At 49.8% G+C, this 19,167-nt stretch overlaps 1 protein-coding gene across 2 annotated transcripts in view; it reads left to right on the top strand.

Moving 5' to 3' along the window:
- The first annotated feature begins 2,882 nt into the window (after nt 1-2,882).
- Nucleotides 2,883-19,167, top strand: part of PRELP (proline and arginine rich end leucine rich repeat protein) — a 34,820-nt gene continuing 18,535 nt past the window's right edge. The window contains exon 1 of one of the 2 annotated variants that reach the window (XM_042849053.2): nt 2,883-3,015. The gene's annotated coding sequence lies outside the window, so the exon portion shown is untranslated. Of the gene's footprint in view, nt 3,016-16,360; nt 16,532-19,167 lie in introns of those variants that run through there. The other variant, XM_005308271.5, reaches the window with a different exon arrangement.

The following is a 19,167-nucleotide window of genomic DNA, read 5'->3' as shown; positions in this document are numbered from 1 at the left end:
GCTCGGGGCACTGAGGCAAAGGAAAGGTTGGTGCCCAAAGAACTCAGGCAGAAGCTTTGACACGAAGAACAGTTATAGAGGAGAAAAGTCAAAGTTTGTGTTGGGTCGGCGCTTGTAGAAAACCAAGCTGAATGTAGAGACAGGCCATAGCTGTAAAGTTTGGTGCTGAATCCAAACTTTTCTGGGGCTTTGGCTCAGCCCCTGTTCTTCCTAAACTATTTGCCAAGCAATATAGGCCAATCGTACAAAAGGGTGTAAATCATGTGCCAGCTGGGAGTATTCTCCATTACACTCCAGAGTCCAAACTGATACAGTTGCTTTCTGGGTATTTTCTTGTTGTACTTCTCCACCCCCTATGTATTGATTTGAGTGCCAGCTCCTTGAATTTGCACGGAAATTACTTTCCATCTGTCTCCACCCAAACAAGGAAATGGAATAAGAGGGTGAAGAGAAAACTCCACTTGCTAAACAACACTTGCTGCTGTCATGTCGCTTTGCTAAGGAAACTTATGCTCCAGATATCTAGTGTGAAACAAACAAACAGACAAACAATTCTCCAGGTAAGAAATTTGCATAAAAATGAGTCACACCAAGGGGCCTACAGTTTGAAAACTCACAAGTCCCTTTGATGTCTATAGGCCAAGAGCTTTCGACTAGTGCCGGGCATATCTGGACACGTTCATCCTTTTCAAGGGGCAACTAGACAGACAAGAACTTTATCATGAGGATTTAGTTCCGGTGAAGGTACTAAACTTTACTTATGCTGGAGACTTAAGCCCACTGCCTATCCAGCTAATCATGCAGGTTTCTCCCTACTGCCTCACTCCTGGACACAGGGGGACCATACAACAAGGGCAGTTAAGCTACCAGGGCCCGTTGAGTCCTTGCTGAGATTGCCAAGGAGGTGGCCAGGAATGAAGATAGTTTTGTGGCATGGTGTATTAGTACCTGGCCTGAGCATCCTGATTAATTTCTCAAAGGCCACCAAACAGCCTTCCTAAGAGTAAAAGATACTGGCCCCCACTGAACTGGGCTGGATTTGAACTGGTAACCCAAAGTCAAATGTTTCTTTCTCCTGTTGCCATGCCCCGGTCTCCCTGGGCTGTAGCATTCCTTCAGAGCCACAGAAAAGATGCTGGCGCAGACTTGAGTGACATGCCAAATGCATGTGCTGTCAGCTCCTCCTGTCTTTGGCAGCGAGGCCACATGGGACGTTAACGTCTAGCAGAGGGGAAAACTAAAGGAAGGGCTGTTGGATTCCAAAAGAAGCTGATGCCACGCAAGGAAAACAGCTGCCTGGCTCCTTCTTCCAGAGAGGAAAAATACTAGGCAAGAGGCTGGAGGAGAGAGGCCTAGGCCAAAACCATGGCCAGGCTGGAAGGACTAGTGTGGAAGGGAAGCCCAGACTAAGTGGCATGCGTGGGGATGGAATCAGTTGGCTTGTGACACGTCTCTCCATGACCGGCAGAGCAAGGGCCTGTGAATGGGGAAGTAACATGACACCTGCCCGCTGCTGAACCACCTCTGGTGGGTTGGATGGTCTAATAGCTTGTCCTGAATAGATGCTGTAGGAGTTTACCCCGTTATCTAAGGGTTTCTCCTGCTCCCTGCGGATCATTGGCCTGTGGCAGGGAGGTCGTCGGACTAGGTGATCAGATGGGTGAAATCCTGGTCTCATTGAAGTAACTTGTTTAACAGCCAGAGTAATTAACCACTGGGACAATTTACTAAAGGTCATGGTGGATTGTCCTCATCTGGCAGTTTTAAAATCAAGACGGGATGTTTTTTCTAAGCGATCTGCCCTAGGAATTATTCCGGGGACGTTCTATGGCTTGTGTTAGGCAGGATGATCACAGTAGCCTCTTCTGTCCTGGGAATCTATGAATGGCAAAATCCCAGCCACCTCAAAGGGGGCAGGATTTTGCTGGGCGGTGTCTGAGCATCCATAGAGTCTCCCGAGCTCTGGGATACAAGAGACTTTTGTCTCCAGTTCAATGGGAGTCTCGGCCATATCTAGCAGCCACTCCTTAGCCTGCACAAAACGAGTTGGGTGGGTCTCAGTCCACTTCCCAGTGGTCAGGTTTCTGTATCACAAATCCCTAAAACATGAGACTTTCTAGACTTTTCATACTCCTTCGGGGAAAGGGGGGTATTTGTTAATCCTTCCTATTGTAATTTGGAATTACCTCATTATCCATGCAAATCTCCAAGCCTTTTAAACAAACAATCCTGCTAGGTTCTTGGCCTCACTGGCATCGTAAGGCGCTGAGTCCCACTGGCTAATTGTGCGTTGGGTTAAAAAGTATTTCCTTGGATAGCTTTCCAATTTGCTGCCGTTTGAATGTTCATTGAATGCCCCCTTGTTCTTGCATAACCAACACTGGCAGCCGTTCATACCACTGAAGGGCCACCAAGAATTTGCCGTCCCTTCCCATCTGTTGCAGAAATTGCTGTCGTGGCCGTTGGAAGAATTTCCAGCGAGTGGTACCAGCTGTCCTGTGTAGCCAACGCAATCTGATATGCACGTGTCTGGCAAGGTACCGAGCCTGTTATGGAGGATTATAGTTAGCATTCGTGCCAGGGACATAGCCTAAGCTTCTCTGTTTATGAATGAAAACCATGGGGGCTAGAGAAGGGTGGGGAATCTCTCCTCTCTCACTCTTCTCATCGAAGACAAAATAAACTCTGTTGGCTGGCTAGCAAAGAGCATCTGAAGAATGTGTGTGTCAGGGGAGCACAGCTGTTGCTGATTGATCTGCAAAGCATGCAGTGAGGGGCGGAGAGGGGATGGGGTGGGCAGGGACAGAGACAGCCCTGAGCCCTCCCAGTGTGGGGAAGGGAGGGGATGATGTGCAGAGACAGTCCCCTGCTCGTGTGGGACAAGAGATGGGCTCTGTGTTGGAGGCATGCAGACAGGCCTCTTCCCGAGAGGGCAAAGGAATTCGTTGGTGTTAAGGAAACAGTCCCTCTTGATAAGGGATATTTGGGAGCTTCGCTGCTGGCTGTTGTTCCAGGGTAAGATGGGATCACATGACCTGGGGCCTGTTGATATTGGCTCTGGGAAATGGAAAGCTAATTAAAGTCAGGCATTGTCCCCAGCCCTCACACGCATGGTCACACAGACATGCATGGCCGACGCGGGAGCCTCTCGAGATATACAGGCCCAAGCCCTGGCTGCAGCGGTTTCCTGCACAGCTCCCTGTGGGGTTATTAGTGGGGCACAAGATCTGGACCCTGGGGGAGGGTTAGCGGAGAGGGGTCAGCTCAGCCTGGTTACATTTGGCTGAAGGGCCTGTCCCTGCACATCAGCACTGTGATGTTTCACATCCTCTTCCGCTCTCTTGGCGTTGCAAAGTTCTGGGGCGTCTCTGAGGTGCCGGCGCGCGAGCTTTCCCTGCCTGAGAGGGAGCTGGTCTTGGCTGCTGGCAAGGCAGCATAAGAGACTCTCCTTCCCGGCAAAACACCACGCTTCACCCATCCTCTCCATAGCCTCCCATACCATGATTTGTGAGGAGACCTCCCCCCCCCACCACCACTACCACGGTAGTTAGTGCCCATGTCACAAGAAAGGAGGCACTAGAGTGGGAACAATCCAGGGCAGTGGGTGAAAGGGGATTGAAACAGGAGCGGGAGATCTGACTGTATCAGCCATGCACTGTGGGGGAGCCGTGCTAAGCCAAGCCAGCAAGATACAGCACCCCATGGTGAAGGCAAAAGAGCAACCCCTCCCCCCACCCTGAACCTGGGAAGCAAGCTTGGCTGCTGACTGGCTCAGGGATTGCTGCTATGCCCAAGGTGGCTTTAACCAGCGTAGCAGGCTCCGTGCTGCCTGTGGTTGATGCCAGATGCCTCACAGGAGACTCAGAGCTGCAGGTTGTCTTATTACGATTATTTTAGTTTATTTTTTTGCTACGTTTTGTTCCATGTTTACCCATCCCACGGCGACAGCTCGCCTTAGTCAGACGGACAGTGTGCTGTACAGGGAGTGCGCCGGCCAAGCAGCCGTAATCGTGCTGGTGGAAAATATACCTCAGCGTGAGAAAGCTTCTGTCCAGGGCAAAACCCAACACACATGCCCTCTGCGGGCTGGCTCTGCTCCCTGGGTGTGAGCTCAGAACTCAGCAGCAGCTCCTGGATTGGTCCCCATTGTGGGGGGGGGGGCAGTTTGCAAAGTCTGGGGGCAAAGCATGTTGGGCTAAGAGCTGGCACTGGGGGAGCTGCTGGGGTGATTGCAGTGCGGTGCTGTGTTGTCCTACAGGGGCTCGCAGACACATCGCAGGAGGCAAGGCCGGTGTCTGTGAAATAGTGGGGGAAACAAGCTCATGGGCGTATGTGTCTCCGACGCCTCCAAGCTCATTCGCTCCGAGAGCAGCCTGCAGTGTGAGGAGTGCTTGGTACCAGCCTGGTGTGAGAGCACCACGTGGGGCCTGTCTCTCCACACGCTGCAAAGGGGATTCACCAGCACTCGCCTACAGGTGTTCGCGTTCGGAGCCCGGAGCCACATGCATAAGCTGCTGAAGTGCTCCTGGACTTGCTGCACCCTTGGATGGAAAGGGTAGGAGTTTGGCTAGTGGTTAGAGTGAGGAGCTGGGGGCCAGGACTCTTGGTTCTTAGCCAGGTTCTGCCCCATCACATCCCCAGTCCACCCAAGGAAAGGGAGCAGGCCTTTAGTATGTGTTGTATGAAAGGGTATCCGGCTCCATGGGCAGAGATGGGCCAAAACTGGAACTATTTATCTACACCTCCCTCGACTTTGGGGCAGGTGGATAGAATAAAATGGGACTTGTTTCCTGGCTTTGGCTTTTGCAAAACAAAAGTGTGAGCGATGTGGGTTCTGCAGAACCAAACCCACCTTGGCTTTGCCCATCCCTATCCATAAAGTATGGTCTGCAGGAAGCTGGAGTCACTGGGTCACCCCTAGACCCTTCCCCTTTAGCAGGGGCCCATGTTATGTCACCGGCTGAAGCTGGCACCACTGTCCCTTTCAGCTGGTTTCCATCCATGTGGTGGTGGGATGGGGCTGTCATCCGTCCAGCAGCATCATTGCTCCCATCTGTGTGTTAGAGAAGAAAACCTTTGGCTTTTTGTGCAAGAATCTAATTGATGGCAGGACATGAAAATTCCTCCCTTAATAACTTCTGATAAACTTTACCCTCAGCTTGATTTATAGAATGTGCTGCTAAACCCTGGGAAGATACCAACTGGTTCAGGGGGAGGCCAAAGAACTAGAATTGGGGACAGAGTGCCTTTGCTTTCAGAAGCGTGGGGATGTGGAACAGAGCAAAGCTATCACTCGCACTTGAGTGCTTGAGATATTTCAGTCTCGCAGTTGTTCTCACAGGCAGAATTTGAGCCTGAGGCCAAGTTCAGAGGGATTCAGGAGATCTGGGTTCTAATTCTGCCACTGAACTGTCCTGGGAGTCACGAGTCTCATCCATGTGCCTCGGTTTCCCTATCAGTCAAATGGGGATAATGATGCTTACTCTCCTTCAGCAAAAAGCTTGGCGATCCATGGATTAAAATTGAGGCATAAGAACAAAGAATTATTATTAGACTGGGGCATAAATATTTACTCCCTACAAAGTAATACCAAACATGAGCCATGTGATAGTCCCTGTGGGAGCCAGAACTTGGAATCACTTTGCATTAGTTTGTTTAAAAAGCTCATCCCTAATATTGCACTAAGACAGAGATTTTAGTTTTGCATTGACGATAACACACTCCAGTGGAGCGGCACGGTGCATGGAATAATAGCGGATTGTTTTTGCAGGGAGGGTGGAAGCCACACGACGCTCCCCAAGGAGACTGTTTGCAGGCAGGAGAGCCTGGGAAAAACCAAGTGCTAGCGAGAGCCTTAATGGACTGGAAGTTTTTCAAGGGGTAAATAAAGGGCCTTGTGTAATTCACGTTTGTTCAATCAGACCACCGCTGGCGCATGCATATTAACCAGGCCGTTATATTAACCAGGCCATTACGGAGCTCCTGAGGTCACCCTGCCAGGGAGTGGCGAGGTGGGGATCTGCTTCCCAGCAGCCCTGTATCCGCAGTGAGGAGCAATGCCGGACAGCAGCAGCAGGCAGTGTCTCTCTGAGAATGCAGGGCCGGAAGGGACCTCAAGAAGTGATTGAGTCCAGTCCCTTCACCCCTCCTGTGCACCTGGCTAGCCAGCATGTTTCTCGCTGACTGTTGGGTTTGTGCTCTGATATTGGCATTGAACTGAGAAGGGACAATAGTGCCCACTTTCCAGAGATGGGGTGAGGGTTAATTCATTAGTGTTTGCAAAGTCTCTAGGGAAGGGCCATCTCTCTATCCATCCCCATACACATCTCTCATCTTTCTCTCTCTGATTGCCATGGTATCTGTGCACCTTCCATACCATTCGCTCTACTACCTTCATGTCTTAGCTGCAAAATCAGAGCCCTGGAATGGGTGTGCTCAGGATAGGACTGGCTGGCATACCCAAATGGGATGGGAGGTCAGGCAGAGTACATAAGAACATAAGAACGGCCATACTGGGGTCAGACCAAAGGTCCATCTAGTCCAATATCCTGTCGTCCGACAGTGGCCAATGCCAGGTGCCCCAGAGGGAATGAACAGAACAGGTAATCACCAAGTGATCCATCCCCGTCACCCATTCCCAGCTTCTGGCAAACAGAGGCTAGGGACACCGTCCCTGTCCATCCTGGCTAATAGCCATTGATCGACCTGTCCTCCATGAACGTGTCTAGTTCTTTTTGGAACCCTGTTATAGTCTTGGTCTTCACAATGTCCTCTGGCAAGGAGTTCCACAGATTGGCTGTGCGTTGTGTGAAAAAATACTTCCTTTTGTTTGTTTTAAACCTACTACCTATTGATTTCATTTGGTGACCCCTAGTTCTTGTGCTATGAGGAGGAGTAAATAACACTTCCTTATTTACTTTCTCCACACCAGTCATGATTTTATAGACCTCAATCATATCCTCCTTTAGTCGTCTCTTTTCCAAGCTGAAAAGTCACCGTTTTATTACTCTCTCCTCATACAAAAGCCATTCCATACCCCTAATCATTTTTGTTGAAAGCAGAGTGTCTCTTCTGCAGGTGATGGTTGGGGGCAGGATAGGCGGAAGGGGGATGGGCAGGAAGGAAGGGAGATAATGGGGAAGACAAGACAGGGATGGGTGGGAATGGACCAAAGGAAGCACTAGGAGAGAGGGAGGAGCAGGGACAGATGGAAAGGAGTCAGGACGTCTGGATCTCTGAATGTAGCACTCACTCCTCCTTTCCCCCAGTCACAGTCACTGAAGGAGATTCCCAAACTAACCCAGCTGAAACTGACATGCCTAAAATATCTGACAGCACAGGCAGTCTAAACACAAAGCCTGAACCCCCTCTTCCATCCAGGGCTGAGTGCAACCAGGAGCCCTGATTCCACCCCTGCTTGCTCTGGGACAGGCCAGTCCCTCACAGCAAAGGAGTGACCTGGCAATGCCAAAGAGGCTGGTGCTGGTGCTGATCACCTCAGGAGAGGGGTGGTCTTGGCAGCAGGAGTCCCTCTCTGCCTGGGTAATCTCCTAAATATTCAGCCCACCGGTGTATCACTAATGTTTGGCATTTCACTGGGCTCTGTGATATTACTCAGCGTGCCGAATAAATAACCGCGAGCTGATATATTCAGCAGAGTTGTTGGCCTCGGGAGGGTGCCCAGCCTGCCAAGATCTAATGAGCGGCCGCGCAGCCCCGCAGAAAAAGGGTTTGGACTTTTATAAAGGTTTCTGCTCCAGAGAAACAATTTGGATGATTTAATCCCAGAGAAATGTGAAGTCTAATGAATTTCATGTCCCCTCCCTGTACTTAAAGCGATCAGAAGAATAGTCAGAAGAAAGGAACAGGGAGAGGAAAGAGGAATGGGGAGGAAGGGGTTGCACAGAGAGGGAATGGGGAGGGCATGCCAATCGGGGTCAACAGCCACCACAGCACAGAGCTAGTGGGATTCTCCCTCGTCACTCAAACCTCCCAGAAAGTCTTTGCAGTGCCCCACAAATAGCCCGTCTTTCTTTCTTTCTTTCTTTCTTTCTTTCTTTCTTTCTTTCTTTCTTTCTTTCTTTCACAGTGTTTAATAAAATAAAATACATGTAAGAGAGAGCATGCTGAGAATTCAGATGCCTTGGGGGCTGGATGGGTGTCTGATCACTGAGATTTTCAACCCCTGTATCACCACTTCCCATCTGGCTCCTTTTGGCAGTGATCAAAGCTCCTTGTAGCCGTTTGGTCTCTCGATGGAATGAGTTTGATGGGTCTCAGACCAGTTTCTAGGGGGTGGTTTTCATGTTGGGAAACTGCCCTAATAATTGGTGTGGATTTGGCCCCATTCCCAGGAGAGAGTACAAGGACTGGATTGGCTACGGAGTTTGAACTATTCCCTCCCCCCAAGAAGGGATCCCTCCCCCACTCAGAGATGTCTATTCTATGGATACATACAAGACTTCAGGGCTGGAATACAAGTGCTGTCAGTCCAGCACTCAGACTGATGTCTGATAGTTAGTCCCCCTGGACTGCAAGGCTGTCAATCCAGCACTAACAATTCACTCCAACTTTTTCCTTTTTTAATGAAAAAAGTAGGTTAGTCTTGAGGTTAAGGCACTGGGCTGGGACTTCGGAACCCAGATCACCTATCTTGACCTTGCCACAGACTCCTTGTGTGAAGATGGGCACCTTACTTGAACTCTCTGTGCCTCAGTTCCCAATCTGTAAAATGGGCTTCCAATCCTTCCTTTGTCTGTCTAGACTGTGAGATCTTCTGGGCAGGGAGTGTCTCTCACCGTGTTTATGGCAAACACTTAGCACAATAGGGTTAGGGTCTCAAGATGCTACCACAGTACTCATAATAATGAACCTGCATCTTCCCACGTGGATTTTTCTTGGCTCACCTCCTGTAAAACCTCTCATTACAAAGTGATTGCAGGGCCAGATCCCCAGCTGGTGTAAACTGGTGTAGTGCCGTAGAGGCCCACGCAGCTTGTGCTGATTTACACAGGCTGTGGATCTGGCCCCAGGCACGGCTGGCTCTTCATCGTTTTGTTATGTATCCCTCAATATCAGGGCCTGAGTGGAAGGCAATTTACAGCTCCTCCGGGAAACAGGCAGCATTACTTGTTTGTTAAATTCCTCCACCCCATCTGGTTTTCCTCTCCTGTTCTAGAACTGCCAAATATGAAAGCTCCAGCAGGTAATAACCCAGCAGGCGGGGGAGAATGAGCGAGAGCTGTATACCGAGGGGGAACTTTTTAAGCCTTGAGTAACTTGCACAGAGTTTTCCATTGCTTAATTTCCCTGATGCTAGAGAAGGTGCATTTATTCCCCTTATTCTCATAGCCTGTTCTTCGGGGAATGTTTGTCCACGGATTTAATGACCAAACCATCCCAGGGAACATTTCAAAACATGTTTTTCTTTTTTTTTTTCTCTCTTTTATTACTTTAAGCACCTGGCAGGGGCATGGAGAGCGAGTGGAATTCTCTTTCCAGATCCTCCCCCCCCCCCCCCCCGTCCCTGTCCTTTAAAGCACTAGTGAAATGGAGCATCCCGGTCCAAGCATGGACAAAGAGCTTGCCAAGGCCTGATTGTCCAGAGTGAGGTGCGTGATGATGGATGGAGTGGACTAGCCAAGTCTGGGAAGGTGGGACGAGCGTTTTGGGATGGGAATGGCTGTAGCAAACTAAGCTCTCTCCTCCTCCTCCTCTGTCATTCTCTCCCTTGGCTGGGCCTTTTAAGACTATGGAATCCATCGCCAGGATAAACAAAGCAAAAGCAATACGAAAGTGTCCCTTGTCCGGGCCAATTCACTAAGCGGACAAAATGTTGTGTCTATGGAACGCGCAGAACTAAGCTGGCGACGCAGGAGGCCTCCGAACGCTGAGATGATTCTGCGAGGATTTTTCGGTGCATTTGGACATTTTGGGGCCCACACCCCACCCAGAACTGAAGAGCACCCGTTACAAAGCTCCCCAGGTTTTTAATGATGTCAGGAAAGAGTCTGGCTGGAAGAAGAGATAAGATTCTGCTAATAGGGAAGTAGAGTAATGGGGTGCATAGGGTAAGTCATCTAAGCTCTCTAGGAAGTCTCCAATAAAGGTGTCATAGGTTTTACTTAGAGGAGATTGGCTGGGTATTATAATGTCATAGAACCATTGATTTTACAGCCAGAAGGGACTCTTACAATAATCTAGTGTGACCTCCTGTATATCCCTAGCCATAGAGCTGTACCCAGCCATTCCTTCACCCAACCCACCAGACCACTTTAAAGATTTTTCCAGTCCTGGGGACACAGAGTTAAGCAGCAAGCACATGGACTGACAGTAGCAAAGGCTCCCTAAGGGATCTGAGCATGTGATTGAGGTGTCCAAACCCTCTCTGCATTTTTTAAAAACCTCAGCCTCGAGGTTTCTTTGCTTTCTGACGCCCTCCAGTTCGAAAAACGTGGCCAGCGGAGGAGGTTGTGGCGTGGCGTGGTGGCTCCGCAGATATTTTGGGATGCTCCTACATACCGTGATATTTGGACATGGGACATTCCTGGCCAACATCAGGAGAACCCCCATCGGTGGGTAACTCCATGTGAGCTGCATAAAGCATGCTGGGAAGCAGCATGCAAATGAGTATGGCTAGCAAGCTCCTCCCTTCCCCACTCTGCTTCTAGAATGCTGTGTGAAGTATCCAGGGGATTAACAGATGGAAGGAAATAAATCATGCTGCATTTCTGTGCTATGAATTATTACAGTGGAATCCTTTTATTATGAAGCAACATATTTTTTCCACTGATCATCTTCCCTCCCAAACAGAGACCTGCGCATTGCCAAGCTTTGCGCTTTGATTTTTGTGCACAGGAGCCTCGCAGAACATGCTATAAATGAGGATCACTTCACCCACCATGGAAATGCAGCCACCTCTGGGCCCAAATGAGGCAGCTGTTTAGTAGGTATAACAGTTTGGGGCTAGGAGGAGAAAAAGAATTGTGCTTCCAGCTGGGAAGTGGAGGGGGAATTTCGGGAACCAGAATGGAATTCTCCAGTTTGAAGTTCAGTCACTCCTCTACTGATGCAGGAAATGGGACACTTGAAAAGCCATGAGAGGGCAGGGCCTCACTTTTATGTCTCAATTAAAAGGCAGCACAGCGCCTCAATGCTGGGTTCACTGACCCAGAGGGGAACTGGTAACTCCTGAACTACCAACAACGCTTCCTGCGCAGCCCAGGAGTCTCGCAGGCCATGGCTACACTGCAGGGTCACTCTGCCCCGCCCAGCCCAGACAGACTTGCACTAGTGGAGCTCAAACTAGTGCCCACAAAAAAGCAGTTTGGATGTCGCAGCTCAGGTTCTCAAGCCCACCAGACCCCTGGGTCTGAGCTCACGCACCTCGCCCAGGTCTCTGCTGGAGTCACACCATCCACACCACCGCTGTTTTTAGCCTGCTAGCCTGAGCCCAGCCAGTGCATCTCTATCTGGACTGGGAGGCCTCGCTCCCAGCTGCAGTGTAGATATGCTCAGGGATCGCCCTGTCACGTCACTGAATGAGCCAGGATCATTGTAACAATGTTGAGCTTTCAGCCTGCATCGTTCTGCACGGCGCTTGGCTCTTTTCGCGTTCACTAGAAGCAGCATCCCCTGTGCATTGTAGATTAGAGAGTTGAATGACAGGGCTATGTGACTTCGGAGCTGCCTGATTTATACTGAAATAGACATGTGAGTGCACGTATTCTGCATGGCTACTGGAGGCAGGACTCCTCTCTAGGCCAAAGCATGATTGCCAAGGCACGACCAGCGGACTGGCACAGGACGGTTCAGATTTGAGAACATCTGGTTCATGGTGCTCAGAGGTGACATAATCCACCAAAAAGCAACAGAGGGTCCTGTGGCACCTTTAAGACTAACAGAAGTATTGGGAGCATAAGCTTTCGTGGGTAAGAACCTCACTTCTTCAGATGCAAGTAATGGAAATCTCCAGAGGCAGGTATAAATCAGTATGGAGATAACGAGGTTAGTTCAATCAGGGAGGGTGAGGTGCTCTGCTAGCAGTTGAGGTGTGAACACCAAGGGAGGAGAAACTGCTTCTGTAGTTGGATAGCCATTCACAGTCTTTGTTTAATCCTGATCTGATGGTGTCAAATTTGCAAATGAACTGGAGCTCAGCAGTTTCTCTTTGGAGTCTGGTCCTGAAGTTTTTTTGCTGTAAGATGGCTACCTTTACATCTGCTATTGTGTGGCCAGGGAGGTTGAAGTGTTCTCCTACAGGTTTTTGTGTATTGCCATTCCTGATATCTGACTTGTGTCCATTTATCCTCTTGCGTAGTGACTGTTCGGTTTGGCCAATGTACATAGCAGAGGGGCATTGCTGGCATATGATGACATAACATTGGTGGACGTGCAGGTGAATGAGCCGGTGATGTTGTAGCTGATCTGGTTAGGTCCTGTGATGGTGTTGCTGGTAATCCACCAAGTGGAGCTTCAAGGGAAAGTGGAATGAGGGCCACCAAATTGAGCCTTCACTGGGAGCTAGAGTAAAGTGGACTGGGCTAGACTAGACTATGAGCTGGCCTGAGCTGGGCTAGGCTAACGAGGGTTGGATCAGCTGGGCTAGAATGAATTGAAGGGGGCTGGCTGGGCTAAGCTAAAGGATCCAATAACTATAGACCAGAATGGGGTGGAGTGGGATGGGCTGCACTAAGGATAAGACTGGGAGTGTCTGGTGGACTGCCTAGGACTAACTAATGCAAATGTCTCCCGTGTGGCTCCTAATGAGGAAGTGGCCTGTCCTGGAACCCATTAGAAAGGGGCTCGAAGAGGGGGACATGTTGCTGCTCGGAATTAGCGCTGGGATGAACAGCAGAGTCGGCAGCCCCCAAATTACATCCAGCTGCAGTGCACCGACCGACCCCCAGGGATGCCCGCCATCCGCACTGAGGATGTGCTACAGAGCTCATTCGGGTTGCAGAAGGGAGGTGGGAGAGCTGGAGTTGTGCACGGCGTGTGAGTGCAATAGAAAGAGGGAGAGAAAGATGCCGCTCTGACAGAGACAGAGCTGCTGTTACAATAGGGAGCTGGACTCTCTCCCCAGCACCGCCAGCCAGTCCCATGTTCTCCAGCTCAGGTTATTGAGGAGCTGTTTACACTGTAAAGAAGGCGATTTGCTCTGCAAACTTTATTGAACGAAGGACAGATGCTGATTTCCCCCCACACACACGCCTTGCTGACTTTTCATCTTTTCATTCCACCCCCTCTCCCACCCCTGCCCCTTTATCTTTTTTTCCATCCAACTCTTAAGGATGAGCCGAGTCGCATGAAAAACACAATGAAGGAAAAGCAACGGCAACCACTGGGAATCTTTGCAGCGAGCCTCTGAGTTGAGGATCCTCAAAGAACCACCCTCCCTTCCACCGACTCATACGCGCAGATTCACAACAGCTGATTTCCTTCATGCCTTCCACCTTGTCAGGAGCAATCGCCTCGTCCCGCCACAACAAAACGCACATGTAATATCCAGACTGAGTCTCTGGTCAAGAGCAAAATTTGTGCCTGTCAGATTGTCAAAGCAATCAGGTCAGCTGTTTTCAGGTGTTGAGTTTAGTAGTATTTTAAATGAGAGACTGTTAGGACACTGGACTCATGAGACCTGGGTTGTATTCCCCGCTCTGGCTCTGGCCTTGTCGCTGGCCTTGGGCAAGTCACTTCTCCTCTCTATGCTTCAGTTTCCCCACCCACCCTTTACCTCTTGTCTGTTTAGACTGTCAGCGCTTCAGGGCAGGGACTGTCTCTTACTATATGTTAGCTCAGCACCCAGCACAATGTGGCCCTGATCTTGGATGGGATCCATAGGGGCTCCTGGAGTACTTCCAATCAACAGTATTGCATTAGATTGTCCTATTTTGCTTCCAAACAGAAATGACCTTCAATGAGGAATTTAGCAAGGGATTCAGCCTGGCTGCTTTTTGGAGCTTTTACATTTTTGAAATGCTCAATATAAAGCTCCATGGCATAAAATAATATTTTCTTTCCTTATTGTTTTTGTCTTTTTCCATCTGGCAATGTCCACCCTGATCCTCTTTCAAAGTGGTGAGAAAAAACCAACATGAGGATAGGCTGAGGGAACTGGGCTTATTTAGTCTGCAGAAGAGAAGAGTGAGGGGGGATTTGATAGCAGCCTTCAGCTACCTGAAGGGGGGTTCCAAAGAGGATGGATGTAGGCTGTTCTCAGTGGTGGCAGATGACAGAACAAGGAGCAATGGTCTCAAGTTGCAGTGGGGGAGGTCTAGGTTGGATATTAGGAAACACTATTTCACTAGGAGGGTGGCGAAGCACTGAAATGGGTTACCTAGGGAGGTGGTGGAATCTCCATCCTTAGAGGTTTTTAAGGTCAGCCTTGACAAAGCCCTGGCTGGGATGATTTAGTTGGTGTTGGTCCTGCTTTGAGCAGGGGGTTGCACAAGATGACCTCCTGAGGTCCCTTCCAACCCTGATATTTTATGATTCTATGATTCATGCTGATATAACCCTGGCAAGCTGTGACTCAAAATAATAAATACATGCAAGAATAAACGGTATTATGTGGACCCCTAAATGGTGTGGATAAATGGCCCGATGGGCCTGACCTTAAAAACCTCTAAGGAATGAGATTCCACTATCTCCCTAGGTAACCCATTCCAGTGCTTCACCACCCTCTTAGTGAAAAAGTGTTTCCTAATATCCAACCTAAACCTCCCCCACTGCAACTTGAGACCATTGCTCCTTGTTCTGTCATCTGGTACCACTGAGAACAGTCTAGATCCATCCTCTTTGGAACCCCCCTTCAGGTAGTTGAAAGCAGCTATCAAATCCCCCCTCATTCTTCTCTTCTGCAGACTAAACAATCCCAGTTCCCTCAGCCTCTCCTCATAAGTCATGTGCTCCAGACCCCTAATCATTTTTGTTGCCCTCTGCTGGACTCTTTCCAATTTTTCCACATCCTTCTTGTAGTGTGGGGCCCAAAACTGGACACAGTACTCTAGATGAGGCCTCACCAATGCCGAATAGAGGGGAATGATCACGTCCCTCGACCTGCTGGCAATGCTCCTACTTATACAGCCCAAAATGCTGTTAGCCTTCTTGGCAACAAGGGCACACTGTTGACTCATAGCATGGTTAGGTTCCACTTCCTGTCTATCAGCCAGCTCCCTCTTGGGGCCGCCATGCTCTGTTGATTAGGATCCCTTTCTTGGGAACACTTAGCTCTTTCCATTTCTAGCTCTCCGAGCACCCTAGGAAGGAGTGGCAGTATCATTAGCCCTGTTGTGCAGATGGAGAAAGTAAGGTGCAGAGAGGCAAAGAGGCTGGCGGTAAGTCACTGGGAGAGATGAGAATAGAGACAAGATCATAGAATCATAGAATATCAGGGTTGGAAGGGACCTCAGGAGGTCATCTAGTCCAGTGCCCTCCCACTACAGCCCACTGGCCCCCTTCTTTCTGCACTGCTTCCTCCTGAAGGATTGAACTGAGCTATGGGCTGGGTCCCCCAGGGGGGCTGTAACAGTCTGTGGGCTGGGTCCCCATGGGGGGCTGTCTGGTCTATATGAGTGTTTGGTTCCCTGATGGGACTGTTACAGTCTATCAATTACATGCCCTTCAGAACTGTCTCCTGCACTGGGGACCGGGTCCACGTGGGGGGCTGTCCGATCTATGGGCTGGGACCCCCGGGGTGGCTGTCACTGTCTATGGACAGGGTCCCCTCCAGGGTAATGGTGGCGGAAGGCTAAGTTGCTTTGTGCAAATGCTGTCTGCCTCCATTTCCTTTACAGATAAAAAGCACTACAAGTCCCTTCTTTCCCCTTGGTTCTTTTTATTAAATCCCAAGAGGATTTAGGGTAAATAATAACAATCGGGGAGGCAGTAAAGCCTGGAGGACTTTTCCCTGCTATGTGTGAGCCGGCACCAAGAGCCCAGCAATTGCTTGGCTGCTTTTGGCAGGGCGCAGAGAGAAAACTGAAGGGCCCCAATTCAGGAGAGCATCCTCATAACCCTTGATTATGTGCGTGGCTCCCACTGAACGCAATGCATGTGCTGTAAGTTAAACATGTGCTTAGTTTAAGTGCTTTCTTGACTGCAGGCCATGGTGAAAGATGAGGTCTTTCTAAAAACACCCAAAACATCTATTTGGTAATTAGCTTTGTTTAAAAACACAGTTCTCAACTGCCTCCGCAGCAGAAGGAAATGTTATTAAACGCGAGTCCGTCGGTAGGCAGGACGTGTGTGCGGATTAAATCCTGAGGAGCTTGGCTGCCAGATAAAGACGTTATTGTTGTCATTTTTCCCTCCTTCCCACCCTCCCTCCTTCCCTCGCTCCCACCCACCCTCTGCGAGAGAATCTTGGAGGAACAGAACCAGGGAAAACACACACACACACACAGAGCTTAGAGGGAGGCTCACTCGTGTCAGAGCTGAACTGCAGTGAGGAAGAGGAGGAGGAGGGGCGGAGAGAAACGTTCCTGGGAATTAATAACAGAGAGGCAGGAGGAGGGGCAGGTGCACACAGGTAAGCTCTGGATAGGTGTTCTACTGGAGAATGTTGTCACCTGGACTGATTATTACAACTGAGTCAGCCACCTCCTTTATCAGTGGGCTAATATTACCATTCACTTTCCAACTTCTGTGAAACTTAAAAGAAAAAAAACCTTTTCTTTTCTTTTCTTTTCTTTTCTTTTCTTTTCTTTTCTTTTCTTTTCTTTTCTAGTTCAGCTGTTAGATCTTTCTTTCTTTCTTTCTTTCTTTCTTTCTTTCTTTCTTTCTTTCTTTCTTTCTTTCTTTCTCCAAAAGTAAAACTTGTTGGGGGGGAGGGAGAGGAGGCAAGAAGATATCTTTAGGTCTGCAAAGCGAAAAGACAAACCCATGTGTGAGATAGTTGCAAATGCTGTAGACTGTTTCCATGGAAGCATAACTCGGGAACCCCTTCCTCCCTCCTTCCCCCCGACCACTACCTTTCACACACCCACTCTTTCTCGCTCTCGCTGACACACACACACATGTGCATGTCTAGTTTCTCAGCTATAAATGCAAAAACCAAGGTGCCTATTTAAATGAAAGCTGCACACCTTAATACAATCGCAGAACAGGAGTTGCGCTGCGTCAGAAAAGAAGTGTAGAAGGGATATAGGGAGGAGTGGAGGCTGAGAGCAGGCAAGATTTCCTCTGCTACAAAGTCTTGACTTTTACTGGGTGGCAGTTAACCAAAACTTTTGTAGTTTTATTCTCAGCAGACATCGGCATTTGTTAATTCCTCTTCCTCTGTGTTAAACACAAATTTGCTGTTTCAGATGAAATCTCAGAAAAGCTTGGTAGGAGTTTCCGGGGGGGGGGGGGGGGGGGGGGAAGAGAGAGACACTCCACAAGTCGCTGAAATCTCAAGTTGGGGGTGGAGGGGGTGTGGGTGTTAACCCACCTTTCCAAATGGATAGATGGAAAAAGAGCACACACTGTTTTGTTTTTCTGGGAAGGAGTGAATCAATTTTTTTCTGAGAGGGGTGTGGGGGGCTGCACTGCGTTTCAGTTTCCTTCAGTCAGCTGGGGTTTTCCACTTGAATTTCAGAAGCTAGATCCCTGGCTCCAACACGCAGAGGGCAGAACCCAGGCTGCGTTCATATTTGGATCATTCCAAGGGAAAGGAACGCAGGATCCCCTACCCAGATTGTCCCAATGGTATAGAATCGAGACAGTTCTACTCCAGGACAGCCGGAGAGGTTTAACCCATTCCTCAATGCATAGATTTGATACTGCGCCTGGACAATATGGAGACATGAGGACCAAGGTTCATAGTCCCTGTTCTGGCAGAGGTGATGAGAGAATGAAGTGTAAAGATAGTAACCCTAACTGAATCCCTAGGAAAGAGATTCTGTCTATAGCCATGAGCAGAGACTTGTGTTGTACAGAAACCTCCTCCCTGTGTGGGCTGAGAACTGTGTGGCATGGGGAAAGGGGGTGTGTGTGTTTGTGTGGTGCGGAGGGGGGAAGATTCAGCCTTGTTGTGACTCAGGGTAGGGATGGTAGCCCGAGAGAGAGAAGCAGTTTTCTTCGTCCTGGTCTCCATCTAAAAATGAGATTAGCCACGTTGCTCGGGGTTGTGAACAATTTTGCACCTTGTAGTTAGCTCGACCTATCCCCCACTGTAGCAGTGAATTTGCTACATCGATGGAAAAAAACTTTCTGTGGCTGTAGGAAGTGGCTACATTACAGCAGTGTTGTAGCTGTGCTGCTGTAGCCCTTGTAGGGTAGATGTGGCCTAAGGAACCTGAGGTCCCAGCCCACCCTTATCAGATGTTTGGCTTCTGCTCCCTGCTCTGCAGCGCACGGCAAACTACGCAAGATGGCTCTAGAGGCATTGTTTTCATCTCCTCTGTCAATCACAGACACTCCATATCCCAACCAGCCTGGGATCGTAGTGTCCTAGCCACGCAACTGCACTAAAGCTGCTTTCCCAGCCCTGACACGTGAGTGTACGGTTCATGCAGTGTGTTGTCCATACTGTCCTTCCCACTGGAGCAGTTGTGTCAGGAGAGAGATCTAAGTGCAACGGGAAGGCTTGGAACAGAGGTGGGGAGAGGGGAATCTGGAGGAGCAGATAAGGCAGGTATCAGATGGCAAATTCTCATTCCTTAGAGAGAGAAAGCAGAGGATCTGAATTACAGACAGTGCGGAACAAAGAGAGAGGCTCAGGAGTTGCACTGTATTCGCTTTGGAAACACCGATCCCATGATCTCCTCACGTCTGCTCTGCCAGTTCCACTCTGTGTGCAGCACAGAGGATCCAGCCATTTAGTCTGCTGGACAGGGAGGTTCTGGTGTGGGACCAGGGGCCAGTGCCGTAACAAGGGCAAGGCGAGTGAGGCACTTGCCTCGGGCGCGCAAAGCTGAGGGGCGCAGAAAAAGATGATGTCAGTGCGTTTGTCTGCAGACAGGGATCCCCGCACCACTCACAGGCAGGGCTCCTCTGGGGCCTGCCCGCCTCCGGCCTCCCGGCCCGTCAGCACCACTATGGCGGGGCCGGCTGAGGGAGGCAGCCGGGCGGCTCTGCTCTGGATAAAGGGGCCGTCGTGCCAGCCTCAGGTCCCCCCGCCCCACCCTGCCTTGCCCGACTGGAAGCAGCATCATACACGGAGCGGGCCCGGGGGTTAACCCC

Source organism: Chrysemys picta, chromosome 4, assembly GCF_011386835.1.
Source record: "Chrysemys picta bellii isolate R12L10 chromosome 4, ASM1138683v2, whole genome shotgun sequence".
Taxonomy (NCBI): domain Eukaryota; kingdom Metazoa; phylum Chordata; order Testudines; family Emydidae; genus Chrysemys; species Chrysemys picta.
This window is presented reverse-complemented; position numbering and strand designations above follow the sequence as displayed.